The 16,376-nt window shown below is 44.7% G+C and overlaps 1 protein-coding gene across 2 annotated transcripts in view; it reads right to left on the bottom strand.

The window, feature by feature from the left end:
- The window catches only part of ELK3 (ELK3, ETS-domain protein (SRF accessory protein 2)), a 63,880-nt gene that overhangs the window by 46,856 nt on the left and 648 nt on the right, over window positions 1–16,376 (bottom strand). The gene's annotated exons all lie outside the window — the stretch shown is intronic.

Genomic DNA, 16,376 nt, shown 5'->3' with positions numbered 1-16,376 from the left:
AAATAATTGGTTGTCCCAGAAGCCCACACCTCTGTCCCTGTACCTCGAAGAAGCAAGTTAACTGGAATGAGCTGGTGTATGGGACAAGCTCAGCCCTGGGCCCTGGCCATTGTAAGCCTTTGACGAGGCTTATGTGTTGCCTTCGTATGCCTTCTAGAAAGCCTTCACCCCGGCACCCACAACTGGAGCTCTTTATTGCTGGCCACCACTCCATCAGCATCAATAAGCATTCAAGAAAACGGTGTGCAGTGAATCAACTTCTCTGGATCTTCATTTCTTTACCATTGAAGTGGGGATTTTAACGTATGACTTCAGACTTCAGAGACTCTTCTACCATGTGTCAAGGAGCCTAGACACAAAATCATTTTTCTCTTTTTTTTCCCCTCAGGAGGACGATAGTCGTGTCCACTCCTCCGATGTCTTCTGACCGCCTGAGCCCTGCCTCTCCTCACATCGGGTAGCGACACACACACACACACACACACACAAAGAAGTGTGCGGTCCGCAGTCTTCAGCATACACATCACCATGTAATCTCTTCTCTGAAAGCATCAGGCACGATTTTATTGGGCAGTTAAAGGCACACAAGCCTGCTAGATCAAAGCAGCCAACTGGTCACCCAGCCTTCCCAAAGGGAGGCTGTAGTTCATTACAGCCCGTCGGTTAACCACATCCACCTCCCTCGTATATCAACATGGCCAGGAAACAGATTTAGCAGCCCTGGGCATGGCAGGAAAGATCTTTCCAGGTAACCCACTGGATTAAAAAGCAGACCATGTCTTGAAAGATGAGTAAGGCTGTAAAAATCAGAGGTTCCTACAATCCGGGACAGCCAGCCCCCAGGCGCCCCGAGAGAGTCCCCTGTGGACATGCCGGCTCTGCTGACAATACTCTTTCATTTTTTTTGTTGTGCGTTTTATTTTATTCATTGTTGACAGCATTACAGATGTCCCCCACTGGCCCCCACCTTTGCCCCTCTCCACCCTGCCCCCACCCCACCCCAGGCCTTCGCCACACTATTGACAATGCTTCTTCTTTAAACAGATGGGTTGTTCCTTCCCAGACATTCCTGGACTAAGACCCAAACGTTCACTTTCTTTGCAAGTGTCTTTGTTGTCCATGCTGTTTGCGTGTGTCTCCGTTCTGGCCCGGAGCACGTCGTCCTGCAGTTCTCAGAGTCGGTAACACCCGGCTTCCTGTTCTGCAGGTTGCAGGCAGGAAACTGGAAAATGGGCCACAGGAAACCTGGCCTCCTACATCTGCCCCACTTTGTAATTGCAGCTCTGGTTTCATTTTGCCTGTGTGTCACCTCTGCTTTAACCCTCAACGCGACGGCAGACCCTGCTCTCTGAAAGAACACCACTCACTGCCCAAGAAATCTCCCCGAGGCAGGTTTTCTCCCCAGAATGGTTACTCTATGAATTCTACAGGGAGAAAACATACTGAGCAAGACTAAGTGTTTTTTAATTCTAAGTATTTTTATTCTAAAAAAAAAAATACTAAGCAAATGCTCCTAACAGTAGTCATTTGGATCAAAAGAATACGTAACTAGAAAAATGACTCACTTGATGGGATAAAGCTACCACTAAGTCTCCAGTGAGGACTCATGACTTTCATAATACTGTACACAGCAGGTGATTCCGGGTAAATATGATGACTCCTGGTACAAGGCTACCTGTGACTTCTAACTTGGGAGGCTTTGATACCTAACAGATGAATATGAGGTAGAGTCCTAACTCATCACGGTCTCTCTCATCATCATACCGTGTCACATTAGGCTGAACTGTGTGAAATTGCTGTTTTATACAGACAATCTAGAGCATGTAACCACAACAGAGAAGATACATACACACATGTACACACACACGCAGTCACACCCCCAGGGCAGTATCTTCTTCCTGTGTTCGGTCCAGGGACGGACCTTTATGAGAATCTGAAATTCTCTAGGGGGGGGGGCGGAGAAAAGATATATCCATACAAAATATACACAATTTCAGCAGGGTTTATAAAACCCTCAAAGTAATTTATAAATTTAAAATAAAGAGCCCTACACTAAGGGAGATGCCAGCTATATTTTCCCCCAGCAATTCTGAGATTCCACGGAATTCTCAAAATTAAGGCTCACACCAAAAAATTTTTAAAAATGCATTGCTTCTTTCAATAGCTTTTCTTTTTAAATGCTACCATTCGGCGAACGTTCACTATGTACCAGGCATCGGGCCGAGTGCCTTCGATACGCTATCTAAATGAATACTCCGTGAGGAAGTTGTAACCAAAGGTGAAATGAGGCTCCTGGCCACAGGAGTAAATGGGCAGAGCCTCCTATCTCCTACCCAGGTTCCGAAGTGCAGGTTCTTCATCACCACGCGCACTCCCTCCAGCAGAGGCCTCATTCTCATGCGCACACCTCACTGCTGCTGAGAGAAGCGACTCCTTTTAACCTAGAGGGCACTAGCACATTCCCACTCAAATCAGGAAATTTCCTCGTTTATGTCTGGCTTTGTCTCATGGGTGACTCCAACTGTCCCAATTCGCTGTTTTAAGAAACAGACTTTGAACCCATCCCATCATTTTGTTTTTAAACCAATTTTCCTTTTAAAAATATTTGTAGCCTGGTTGGTGTAGCTCAGTGGTTGAGCCTCACAACCTATGAACCAGGAGGTCAGGGTTCGATTCCGGTCAGGGCACATGCCGGGGTGGCGGGCTCAATCCCCAGTAGGGGGCATGCAGGAGGCAGCCAATCAATGATTCTCTCTCATCACTGATGTTTCTATGCCTCTCCCTCTCCCTTCCTCTCTGAAACTAATAAAAACATGTTTAGAAATATATTTTAAAAAAGATCTGTATATGGATTTAGCTGTGCTCCAGGTACATCCAATGCTAAAGAATGAAGGTGGGTTCTTGACCCCCTTCCTTCTCCCCCCGCCCCCCACAACCCCCGACACGGTGTGTGTACACAGGACAGAGAAACAAGATGATAAAAGTCAGAAGTGACCTAGCCTGGGCCCAGGGAGGGGCCTAGCGCCTGAGCCCATTTCACAGGATGAAGACATGAATTATGTATGAGAAAGACTTCCCATGGGACAGGGGCAGGCTGGGGACCGCACTGACACTACTCCACAGTTCCTAGTGTGGCACCTAGCACCCAGCAGGGCTCTGAGAGTCCCCTTTAAAAGCAAACACCTTTGGCCCTGGCCGGTGTGGCTACGTAGTTAGAGGGTCTCAGGTTCAAGAAGAGTCATCAATGACTCTTCTATTGTGTTGAAACCCAAGGGTCTCAGGTTCAATTCCCGGTCAAGGGCACGTACCCGAATTGCAGGTTCAACTCCTGGCCCTGGTGAGGATGAATGTGGCAGGCAACCAATCAATGTGTCTCACATCAAAGTCTCTATCTATCTATCTATCTCTCCCCCTCTCCCCCTCCCTTCCACTCTCTCTAAAAACCAATGGAAAAATATCCTTGGGCAAGAATGAACAAAAATAAATAAATAAAAATGAATAAAAACAAACACCTCTGGGGAAGCCCTGTTTCAGGTTCTAAGAAAGAAATACCTGGGATTTCATGGAGGATCTACACACCACACACACACACACACACACACACACACACACACACACTGCTGTGCATTCAGTAAAATGCACTTAAAATCTTGCTAACTGTTCTGAAATTTGAGCTCCATAGGAGCTGCTTCCTAATTTCCAGTTGGTATTCCCCCATCCTCTCCTCCCCTGATCCTTATATTTCATAGGTCTTTGAATGGAAAACCTTTTACCTACATCTTTTTTTATTACTCATATTAATAAAATTTGGTCCTGTGCCCAAGGGAAGGGGGTCAGAACACAGACACCCTCATCTTGTCCACAGCTTTACAAGAGTTAGGCGATCTCGGGCAGGGACGCCAGTTTCTCTCCGCCTCAACTTCTTTCTCTGTAAAGCAGGGAGATGGCCAACCCTCCCCCTCCATACCTAAGTCTTACCAAGCTAAAAGCCTTTTTATGATTAAAAGTATTTTGAAAGTAAAAATCTAAGTTATCTTCTGACCAATTATCTTGTGCAAATGATCTCTAAAATAAGAAGGGGGAAGTGCCTCCAACTTCAATAAAGCCTTAACAGAAACATGTTTAAAATCTGATTCGTCTTCACATCAGAAAATGTTTATTTGCTTAGGGACTTTGTGAGGATAATTCTACGAAAATTGAAAATAGAGGAAATCTGCCCTACCACTGCCACTCGGATGAAATCATCATCTCTAGTGATGAGCGTGAAGGCTGTTCTCTGCTGAAAAACAAGTTGGTGAAAGCCGAAAGGGTATGCCCCATGCCCCATGCGGCAAGGACACTTTTGCATGATACGAAATGATGGTGGTTTTTCCACATCCAGGAACGGAGCCGTTTCCTGCCAGAGCATCCTCCAGACTCTCCTATTGTGCTGGAACTGTAAAATCGTTCTAAATCAGGACTTCCGCCCATTATGCTTCAGAGCGTCTTTCTGGGAAGGGGAGATCCAAGGCAAAAGGTAGGAATTCCTACAGCACCACCCAATGGAAACATTAGAAGAAGAAAAAAAAAGAAAAGAAAAAGGCCAGATAAAATATGTTTAAGAGAAGGAAAGAAAACCCAGGTCCTACCTCTTCTCATTAAACATCTGGACACCGCTCTCTGTCCATCAACAGCCACCCGCAACATGTCTGCTTCACAAGGGCACTCTCCTCCCTCGGGCCATTCCCTCATCACACCCGCACAGACCTCAGCCATCACTCTCACACGGGTGCACACACCCGGGGCTGACACCAATAAGTCCCAGGTAGGTCGGGTGTGGGCCGGACACCATCCCTTCCTCTCAGAAGGATCCACAAGGGACTCTGGGGGCCGGGACATGTGCAGCGCTGTGCTGTGCTCGCACCCCCCTCCTGCTGCAGCACCAAGCATTTCCGGACAGAATGAAATAAGTCAGTCAGAAAAAGCAAAGAACTATATGATTTCACACATATAAAACTGAAACTCATGAACACAAGCTGCACTCTGGTGATGCCAGGGGGAAGAGGGTAGGGGGCGAAGGAGGTTCTAATGTAAGGTGACAGGAGAGCATTTGACTTTGAGTCATAAGCACATGGTACAATATAACGATCTTGCCCCCCCAACATCTGCACTTTCCTCCCCTCATGGCCCATATCTCCGGTCTCCCGCCCCAAACTCCCTCCAGGGTGAGCCCTGTTGCTGCTCCCTTGTCCTACCAAAGCCACCCAGGCCCCACAGCGCCCCAGGGGTCCATGCAGTTGTTCTCTTCTTCATTTACTGCCATCAGATCATGTCTCATCCCCAGCGCCTGCTTCTCAGGCATGCCTGGCACATCAAGCTACTAAACGGGAACCCCTGACCCTCTGCCTCCAGCTTTCCCTCCCAGAAAGGCCGGCGGACGCCTGCAGAGGGTGAGGAGCCATGGTCTTCCCAGAGAAACCGTGAACTCTCCGGTCTTCTCTACTGAACTTAAAATGATAAAGTACCATTCCTTCCATCATTTCTGGATGGTTAAGTCATGAAAGAAAACTGTCCCCAACGTCAGCATTCCTGGGAAAGTTATCTTTCCCTCTTCCCTGGAGTAAATCCACTGAAACTATTTTAGATGTATTTTATGGGTTTTTTTTTTTAATTTTATTATTGATTTGAGAGAGAGAGGAAGGAAGAGGGATAGAGAGATAGAAGCATCAATGAGAGAGAAGCATAGAGTGGCTGCCTCCTGCATGCCCCTTACTGGGGACTGAGCCTGCAACCCGGACATGTGGCCTGGCCAGGAATCGAAGTGGTGACCTCTTGGTTCATGGGCCAACTCTCAACCACTGCGCCACACTGGCTGGATTTAGATGTCTTTTTAAAATAGTATATACCAGAGAGCTGATCTTGACGTTGTTTAGACAGATATGATGTCTTAAAATTTTACAATATAGCATACTTGAACTGCTAATTTACAAATGGCTAATAGTATTTAAACCTTCCCTCCCCCCCCCCTTTTTTTTCTGAAATTTAACATGTGCCATCATGTGCTGGTTTGGGCAATGTCAAGACTTAGCTAGATAACACTGACATCGGGTAATCTTTGGGTCCTACTCTATACACGACCCTTGCAAAAGCTGTATGGATTTCTGGTTTGTGACATCTCCTTTAGAGATTTTACAGAAGGACAAAGCTACTTTGCAGGTGTGGTCACCTAAGCAAGACCTGGGCACTTCCAGGCGTCTAGATTCCACGGTCACACTAGCCTCACTGCTTTTCTTCAGTGTTCTTCTCAGCAAAACTCCTGTACAGTTTAGGACATGGAAATTCCGGGCATAAACATGTATATATAAATCTGGCATGATAATATATGCACTTTGGAGGGATCTATAAAAAGACAGTGACTCTGCAGTCTTCAAAACATCATCACCTGCTCATGTGGTGGACATCTGTGGGCATTTCAGCTGCATCGAGAGTCCTGAAGGTAGGAACTGCCCCTCCTACTGCTTTTACTCTCTCCATATGCATATATTTCTCTTACATCTCTGCACATGGATATCAAGTCTAGGTGCATAGGACAAGGCCAAATGCAGAGTCTCTTCTAAATTAAAACAACTTCTATTAAAGTCCTCTTTCACAGGACACAAAAATATAAGGGCACTAAGGGGAAATGACAAGCAAAAGCCATCTCACTTTTCAACTGCATGTCTCTTTAACATCAAGCCTGATGTACAAGCAAACTCCACCCACTGGAACACAGGAAAAAAATATCTTGATGTCCCTATTGAGTTCAGTTACTCCTGAAAAAAAACATTGGTGGCAAAGAGAGACAGTGCGTGATTCCAAAATGAAATGACCTTCTCCCAATGCTTTATCCTTAAAATCTAATTTTTAAAAACTGACCTCCAAACTGCACTGAATAAATGAAGAAAATAACAAAACTGTCCACCAAGTGGAAGACCGCTGACCCGTCCATTCGTGTCACACAGAGAATGGCTATTGGTGGCATTCACATCAAACATCAGATTCAGTGCTCATGGCCCTGAATTCCCAGGCAGGAACCTGCCACCCACTCACCTGGCCTGGTCCTTTTAGAAATGTCACGTACAACTTGTCCCCCTCCCTACTCTTCCAATAACTGTACAACGTAATTGTATTAGCGGGACAAGACAACAGCCAGCTCCTGCTATATAAATGGTCCTTTTCCCCCTTTCTATATTTTCATCATTTTGGTGCATGGATGACCTTTTACGTCAAGTTTCTATTTTCCTACAAACAAATTAGTTCTTAATATTTAGGTTTAAAAAAAAATAAAGCAAAGGATGTGGCGAAGCCTGGAGGAGGGTTCCGTTCTTGTGGTTCAGCTCTGATTTGAATCAAAACAGGGCCATCCTCACATCTGAGCGCAGAGGCTCAGAGCTTTGGAGAGGCCCAGTCCACGTGGGTCACTTTGTGTGGCTCAAGGCATCTTCTAACAGCACCCACTTTTGTAATGGAAGTGATTCCCTTTCAGGAATTATTAATACTCTTCAAAATTACTCAACTTATCCACGTGTCGTACACGCAGAACAGAGAATAGGGCTAAAACGTCTACACAAGTGAATTAGGCACAAAGAACTCTGAGTGGCTGACTGAGCACTGCTTCCGTTTTTTGTCTCAACTATCAAAGATGAAGCCAGCCCATCACAGGCACCGCTGCCCTCTGCTACACTCTGAGCGCTGATGCAGATGACATAGCTCTGCCTGGCGTTTAATCAGTTCCAATCCTGACCCAGAATGGTACTTGGAGAATTTGTTCTAAAGGCTTTAAAGAAAGAAAAAGGAAAAAAAGCAGAGCCCTAGAGGGTGGCTCAGCTGGTTGGAGCAGCGTCCTGGATACCAAAAGGTTGCGGGTTCAATTTCCGGTCAGGTCACATACATAGGTGGCAGGTCAGGATGCCTACAGGAGGCAACCGATCAATGTCTGTCTGTCTGTCTGTCTCTCTCTCTCTCCCCCACTTCCTCTCTCTCTAAAATCAATAAGAAAACATATCCTTAGGAGAGAAAAAAAACAACAATGCTCTCCCATCTAACAGCCTCTGGTCTATATGCTCGCTGTCTGGTGGTTGGAAAACAGGTGAGGACCTTAGCAGACATCACTTCCCTGCCTACACTCACCAACTCTAGATTCCAGAGATTTCCCATTGCAAGGCCATACAAGATGGAAGAGCCGCCTCTCTGGGTGGTCTTCCAAATAACACTGCAGGGTCCCTGTCCCTTCTTCTAAGTTCTTAACAGGCCTTGCTGACATGATCAGGAATCCCAGCTTTCTCTTCTCCTGAAAATTATGGAAATACACCCACCCAAGTTCTCTCCTGAGCTCTTACAGTGAAGCAATGATTCGTTGGGGCAATTTTAACAAACATTCCTTTGTGATCCTGTCCCCTGCACAGAGCTAGGGCTCGAACCCTACAAGAAGGGCTCTGGACAGAGGAGTAACAACCGAGATCACACTGTCCCACTCTTAGACATCCCTCCCCTTCCTCCCTTCCTTCCTTCCTCCCTTCCTTCCTTCCTTCCTTCCTTCCTTCCTTCCTTCCTTCCTTCCCTCCTTTTTTTCTCTCTCTCCCAGTGCTTCTCTCTTTCAGTTTCAAATGAACAACAAAAATGAGGGCTCGTATATTAGGCTCTAAGGACAGACCTTCTAAACTCCAATAAGGAGACACTTGAGAAGTTAGGTTTCCAGTTCACCGAGTATTCACCAGAGGAGTGTCCTTCTTCACTATCAGTGCTGGGAACTGTTCTAACACCTACAGCCCTTCTCTTGCCTAATGAACATGCGATCCCTTCTGGGCCTGGTGTCATCATTCTGAGGACGGTGAGAACTTACAGGTACAGACAGTGTGCGGGAACCCCTGCAGTCATCCCGGGATCAATTCCAGGGCTTGTTTTGTTGCTGTTGTTGTTTTAATCTCTCTCTGCTGACAATTAAGTGCAGGGAGAAAACGCTCCTTAGTCACACATTCTGGTAAACCAAGCTTTGATGATCAACCAACGGCTCCTTGGCAAAACCCAGTGAAATGAACAGATCCTGTCCCCCTGCCCCCAAAACAATTTAGGTCGTCATTCATCTTTTCATCATCTCCCAGACAGAGTCGTTTTTTTTTTAATTTTAAAACTCAATCAGAAATGTCATTCATAAGTTACCAAAAGTTACAGACAGAAAGACAAAAGCTACCCACACAGGTGTTAGTATAAACGAAGAAGAACTTAACAGCGGTGGACACTGGGTGGGGCAAAAGTACATTTACAGTTGTGAGTGCTCAACACACTTTACCCTTGCGTGATTATCTACAAATTACTGTATTATTTCCCATACAAACAACTGTCAACCTACTTTTACCCTACCTTGTATTATGGAATTCAGCCCAAGGGAACTATGAAGACTTGATCAATTAAAGTCTTGATAAAGGTTTAATGATGGTTGCTACAGAATGATTCATTTTACTACGGAAAGAACTTCTTTCACGCTAGACTTTCGTATGAATTATTTAACTGTGAACCAACCATTCTTAGCGGAATACTGATATCAACAACAGGACTAAGGTTTTTTAACAAACTAACCTGACTTCTGTACATCTACTGTTCCTGAAAGTCTGGACAAAACCTCTGGAAAACGGGATATTCTCTATAGAGGATCTTTTTGGTTGTCTTTATGGGTTAACCAAAAGATACGCCTGTTATTAATCCAACTAATTTACTGTCTAGGAAAAGAGCTGGATTTATGCATGTTGACAAAGTTGACGGGACGGGGGGCGGGGGGGACGGGCTATTCTGGCAAGTTGTTTCCCCTTCAGATTGTTTTTAATTCAATGAGCGCCAGGTTTTGGACAAAGTGCTGGGATAAATACAAGAATGAGAAAAACAGATGCAGGCCCAGAGGGAGCTTACAGACTGATGTGCGTGACAGATATGAAACACATCATGACACCTACGTGTACAGGTATCCCTCCCTGTCTGAATTGAATGGATTCAATTCAGAGTCAAGAGTTTGGACAGTGACTTTGGATAATGAGGGATATGGCACTTGGTTCCTGAGTTGGAGATAAGGAGCATTCATGAATAATGAGGGACACCAGCCCTATTTCCAGAATCCCTATCTGAAACTGTTCAGTACCTGTGTTTGGGAAGTAAGAATTTGGAGAGGGGGAATTCGGGTCATGAAGACACGTATGACTAGACCTGTGGTGAGGGCTTGGAAGACCAGGGACAGATGACCAGGGCAGATCTAGTCTGGGGGACCAGCAAAGGCTTCCTCAGGAAGAGATGGGTGAGCTGATGACTACAAATTGGCTGGATAAAGCAAAGTGAGAAAAATTGATGGGAGTGGGGGGCACGGAAGGGAATTCCTAGGACAGAGAACAGCACTGGGAAAGGCCCAGTGGACAGAGGCTACATTACATACTAGAGGAACTGCGGAAGGGCTAGTGTGGCTGGCCCCAATCATAGCTGGGAGCTCACACTAAGGACTTCGGTCTTCATCCTCCCTGAAGCCACGGGGAGGTTTTAAGTGGGGGAGAGCCAAGGTCAGGTCTGTGTTTAAAGGGCTGCTCTAGTCTGTGGGTGGAGAAGGGAATGGGAGGGGGTGAGAGGGAACGTGGGGCCCCATTAGCCACTGCCGTCCAGGATGGAGATCGATTCAAAGACTCTGGGAAGGAAGGAGTAGGGACTTCACCTGGTGATGAAAACCTTCCCTGGGCCTACTCAGCACCCAACCCAGAGTCAGTACCTGGTGTCCCTCCAGAATTAGGCAACTGTGGTGCTTGTCACAACCCTCAAGAAAAGGAGGAGAGGCAAGCACAGCAGCTGACACTGACCCTCACACAGGTGATCCCTACTCAATAAGGAGCCAAAATGGGATTGAGGGGGAACGTTTGGGGGAACCCCTTTTCCCACCCCAAAACAGCAGTTTAAATTGCTGTATATGTCTAAAAGTCAGCTGTTTGGGGATGACAGCAAAATTCACATTACACTTTCACAACTCTCAGAAGAATTCAAGTTCTTTACTCCAAAAAGGTAGTACGATCAGACTTTGCCTTGAAAGCCTCTCTGACTCACTTCACCCCCCAGCCAGGGAAACTGAGGTCGAGGAAGATGAAGTGATATCCTCTCAACCCAAGTGGTTTGGAGGCAATCTACTTTTCCCTGCAGCATGTAGACAGGGTGCCCGCCCCCCCCCCCCAAATGCATACACACGTTAACAGCTGGTAGCTCAACTGATGTTTCTTTCTTTTCAGATTTCACCCGTTGGAGTTAATAATGGATTAAAAGTGTGTGTACATTTTTTTTTAGGACACACTGTCTTACTTTTGGCAACTTAAGTGATAAAAAAATGTACAAGGGACACTTCCTCTTATCATATAATAAGGAAATTCACACCATCTCATGATTTATTTTTAACCATACAGATGAAATAAAAATACTGCATTGTTTTATCAAGATGTTCTGGGGTTGAATAACCTGCATGGTAGAATCATGAAATTTCCATAATATAATTTAAAAAAAAAACAAAACCAGCCAGGAATGTTTTGGAGTAATGGAAATATTCTCAGTTTAGAGGGAGGGGGGTAGGGATGACACAAGTGTATACATTAACGTTTAAAATCGGTGTTTTCGTATGTGCAAATTATACCTCACATTTTTTTATTTACCTCAACTTTTTTAAAAAAAGAGCACCAAGGGTCTCAGATTCCTTATTCCGCTGCTTGCAACAGAAGACCCCTAACACTAGTGATGGGGTGGGCCTGATGCATACCTATCTGATACTTTCTCTAGAGATCTAAGAAGAAGCATCAGATAAGTGTGCATCATACCCCACCACTCCCATGTTTGTGCATGGAAAATTAGGGTCTGCTAGATATAGTAGCTCTAAGAATACTTAAGACAATGTGTGTGCATTAGAACTGTTTAGAGCATGTGTGTAATAAATAAAATTCATTTTGTCCAATTCAAATTGGAATACATTAGCATAACCAAAACCTTAATGTCTTTAAAAACGTACAAATAAATCTCACTGCCACATTAAAAATAATCCCATTCAATTCTTACAATAATTCTGTAATTACTTTCCAGAAAATGGAATTAAAAACACATAAAGTAGTCAGTGAGCTAACCTCTCCTGGCAGTTCAGACCAAATTCCAATTTATCGAAATGACCAATTCAAGTTTATTTTTAAACTGCTGACATGAATATAAGTTTCCAGTAATGGATGAAAGGCCATTTTTATTTTGGTGCAGATAGGAGTCATGCGGAGTCAAATATCTGCATGGAATCGTTATCTAAAAGACAAAATAATCTACCATTTTTGAAGGCCTTTAGGGTTTGTTAACAGAAGGTTACCCACACACAGGCTGACAACTCAGTTTACTAGGGCTGCATGCAAGGTGGCAAAAAAACAGCGTTTTCATGGTCTCCCTGCCGTGGTTTCAACCCAAAACCTGGATGATCTCAATTCAAACTGGCCATGGGCAATAGCAAACCTTGAGCTGAAAACCCACTTAAAATACCAAAGTTTGAAAACTCTACTGATATCAAATGAAACAGTGCTAAATAAAGAGTTGTCAATGTGTGCAAGAGGCACCTCCTCCCGCCTCCTATAGTTAGGTAAATTCAAGGTGTATTTTTGGTTTAACCTAGTTTCTTTTTTTCATCACTGAACATTCTATTTTTATGTGTAGTGTCCTGCACTTCCTGTTACTACATCTTGATATTCTCCTGCAAATCATGACTCATTCTTAAATCACAGAGAAACTCAGCAAAATCCCAAATTTCACACCACATATGAATTCAGTCTTTCAAGAGGACAGCATTCTTAGAACATTACGCGGAGCCACAAAGACAAAAAACACTGAATGTGTCCATGTCGAAATTATGTCAATCTACTGTTGAATCAACATATTTATTAGATCAATAAATACAAGCTCTATGTGTGGTCACTTTGGTCTTCATACTAGTTATTAAAATGCTGCATAATACATAAAGTGAAAATGAGTTACAAAACAGAAAGCATAGTGTGACCGCAATTAAGAAGGTTACATGTGTGCATGTGCGTGTATATCTGTGTATGTACACACACGCACATGCATTTATAAAACCAGAAAAATATACACCAAACGTTAACAGTGGGATTATGGGAGATGTTTATATTGTTCTTAGTGACTCTCTAAATCTCCCTATGATAATTCACATTCGTGTTTTTATGACAGAAAAAACAACAACTAACCTTTCAAAATTGTGTTACGCTAGCGTGGTCTCAAGTGTATTATAATTCAAACTATGAAGGCAAAGAGGAATTATGGGTAACTAGGGCATTAAAAAAACAACAACAACAACTCTTGCCTGAAACATACAGAAAAATCAGACAGGAGTGGGGGCCTTCATTCAAATGACCTGGGTCACTCACATGTATGTGTAGGTGCAGGCCCTTAAGAAGGGGCAGAAGCCAGCTGCCTGCAGCCAGGGCACAACCAGAACGGACAGAGAACAGATTTCTTCTAAAGTTTAATGGGGAACCCCAGGCCTGGGAAACATGGAGATGGCTAGGTCACTCTCTAGGGCTGCAAAGGAGCAAAGCTATTTTAAGTGTTTGGGTTTATCAATAGGGAATGCTCTGCAACCATATTGGTTTTTGAAGCAGATAGATCTATAAATATAATTGGGTAGCACAGGACATACAAAACTCAGTATCTGACAGCTAGGAAAGGAGTTTTTTAAATTTATATGCACTGCCTGGAAGTCCCTTAAAACCAATTTCAGGAAAAGATCCAAGTTCCAAAAACTTATTACAAATATAAATTCTGATATATGACCTCAGAGTTACATTTACTGTATACTAGCACTTTTGAATTATTAAATTTTTTAAATAAGAAAGAGAGGAGGTCTTTAGTAAATGTTTAAGCAACTTTAAAATTCAAATGGGGCTAGAAAAAAATATATCACTGCTCTCCCCTATCTGGGCTATTGCCATTCTGGCCCAAAAAGCATTAGCACCAAGGGAGGGAGGTCCAGAGACGGTCTAACAGGTACACCGCCACAATGTCTTCCCTTACATGTCGCGCTACTGCATATTACTGACCAAAAAGAGGGAGAAAAAATCCGTGCATATGTGTTATATTGAGGCAGAAAAGGGCAACTGATGAGTTTTAAATGTCCTCTTCACTGAATGAATGCACATAAAAGAGTTATCATCATCACCGTCACTAATGGGAAACAAGAGTTGTTCATTCTGGAAACTACTGACAATTTGGGCTGGAAAATTCTTTTTTGGGGGGGTGGAATGGTGTCCTGTATGTTGTTGGCTGTGTAACAGCATCCCTGACCTCTACCCACTAGATGCCAATAGCACCCCGGATGGTTATGACAACCAAGATGTCTCCAGATACTGTCATATGCTCCCTGAGAGGCAAAATTACTCCCAGGTGAGAACTAGCCACATAATAACTTATTGGAATGAAGACTTCTAATTACCTCCTTTTAATTTCGAAGGAAATGGAGTCTTGAGAAAATATTTACAACCTCTGTCCTGAAGAAACGCTCATGCAGAATGCTGTTAGCTTCGCAAAGCTTCTTTTCTTATCTATTTATTGTAAGTCCTGTTATCCTACTCACAGCTCTCAATGCAACAATTTAGTGAGCACCTACCCTGTGCCACACACAGTGTTAGGGACATCCTGTACTTGTGTCCACTGACTCAACCTGGTCGGGCTGGTTAGGCTGTTTTTAGGACATGCTTTGCTACCATAAAAAAAAAAAATGCCAACATCTTAGAAACCCTCAAGACATCCTTGTCAATAAAGGAGCCCTACAGTTCCAATAGGGTTCCTTCAAATTCTTTACCCTTTTTAGTAACTCTACACATCTCCATCATATAAAGGGTTTTTTTTTTTTAATTTAAAAAGGGGGGGGGGCAGAAGGCCCTTGCTATATTTGGCATAGTAATACCATCAGGGGTTTTTGCAGGCAGGATCATTACTGGAAACTCTAAAAACACTTATGGACTATCTTCTTAACTGTCTGACCCATGTGCCCTCCTAACACAATTTGTATTTTATAATGCCCATAAATTGAAACTCATAACTGACCTTTCCCAAATAAATGTGTCACACACAGAGAGAGAAAGGGAGACAGATCAGAGGGTATTGTGTCTGGCAACAAGGCAATGAGGCTCAGAAACCGATTTGAGCTCATTAATAGATGCCTGGAACATGCTTGGTTTCCCATCGCTTCCGCGTCCTCCTCCCCCCCCCCCCCCCCAACAAAGACTGAAGCTCAGCCGCGAGAGGATGGGTGTGTAGAGCTGCTTAGGCAATAGAAACTTCACACACACAACTGGGAAAGAAAAACCTGTAAGTCCGAAATCCAAAGTGACTTCAAAGTTTTCAAAGACACGACCCTGCAAAGGCTCGGCTGGCGGCTGCACCTCGAGGTAAATAAAGCCGTAGCTTGTCTCCCCTCTCCAGCGCAGGGCTCGCCCGCCCGACGGTGGCTGCACAAAACCCCTCCTGTGCGGAGCAGCGGAAACTCCTAATGAGATTAGTTGGTGTGTGTGCAGACATTACTTAGCAATGACTAAAGGGGCTCTCTCTTCCTGCAGCAGCCAGTGGAAAATTCAGGGAACTTTTTCCCCCTGCAGCAGCAGAATCCCTTTAACCCTCTCCCCAGCCAACTCCAAAAACAACTCAGCCTCCCCCTCACCCCCCTCCCGCCTGGGGTGCTGGGGGTGGGGGAGAGTTAAAGACCGGCCAGGGGCTTCCAAACGCGGGAGGCTGGGAGGGGGCCGGCGGGGAAGGGGCGGGGGACCCCTCCAACACTACAAAGGAAACTGTAAAAGGCACAAATACATAAACCTGAGAAGGAGCAAACCACAGTTTCTTTGTGAGCTCCGCTAGTGAGTCATTTTCAAGATGCTGTCTGCTGCCAGTTTCAAAGCGGAAGCGCATGGCAATTAGTCTTGCAGTTTCCAGACAAGCCAGAAACTCTCCCGACACTCGTTTTATTTTTTTTTTTCCGAAAAAGCCCCTTTTGCAGTTTCTGAAATAACATTTCTTGCTCCCACCCCCACCCGCTGCCTAACTGCAGCTTGTCCTCGGGATGATTCAGGTCAGAAAACATTAAAACCAAGACCTCTTATTTTTATCTCGGAACTCTTGCAAAATTTTTCATTTCCCCCTCCCCAAAAAGTGCAGTAGCATTACAGGCCAACACTCGGTTGGAAGCCGAAGAGCCCCTTCCTCAGGAGCTGGAGGTGCCTGGACCAGCTACTGTCCGGTCCTCCACAACAGTGTCCGTCAAGGCTCCGCCGGCTTTTAAAGGTCCGGCTGGGCGTGCGCCTGGGGCGGTGACCCGA

The sequence above is a fragment of the Myotis davidii genome, unplaced genomic scaffold (genome assembly GCF_000327345.1).
Source record: "Myotis davidii unplaced genomic scaffold, ASM32734v1 scaffold13, whole genome shotgun sequence".
Classification (NCBI taxonomy): Eukaryota; Metazoa; Chordata; class Mammalia; order Chiroptera; family Vespertilionidae; genus Myotis; species Myotis davidii.
This window is presented reverse-complemented; position numbering and strand designations above follow the sequence as displayed.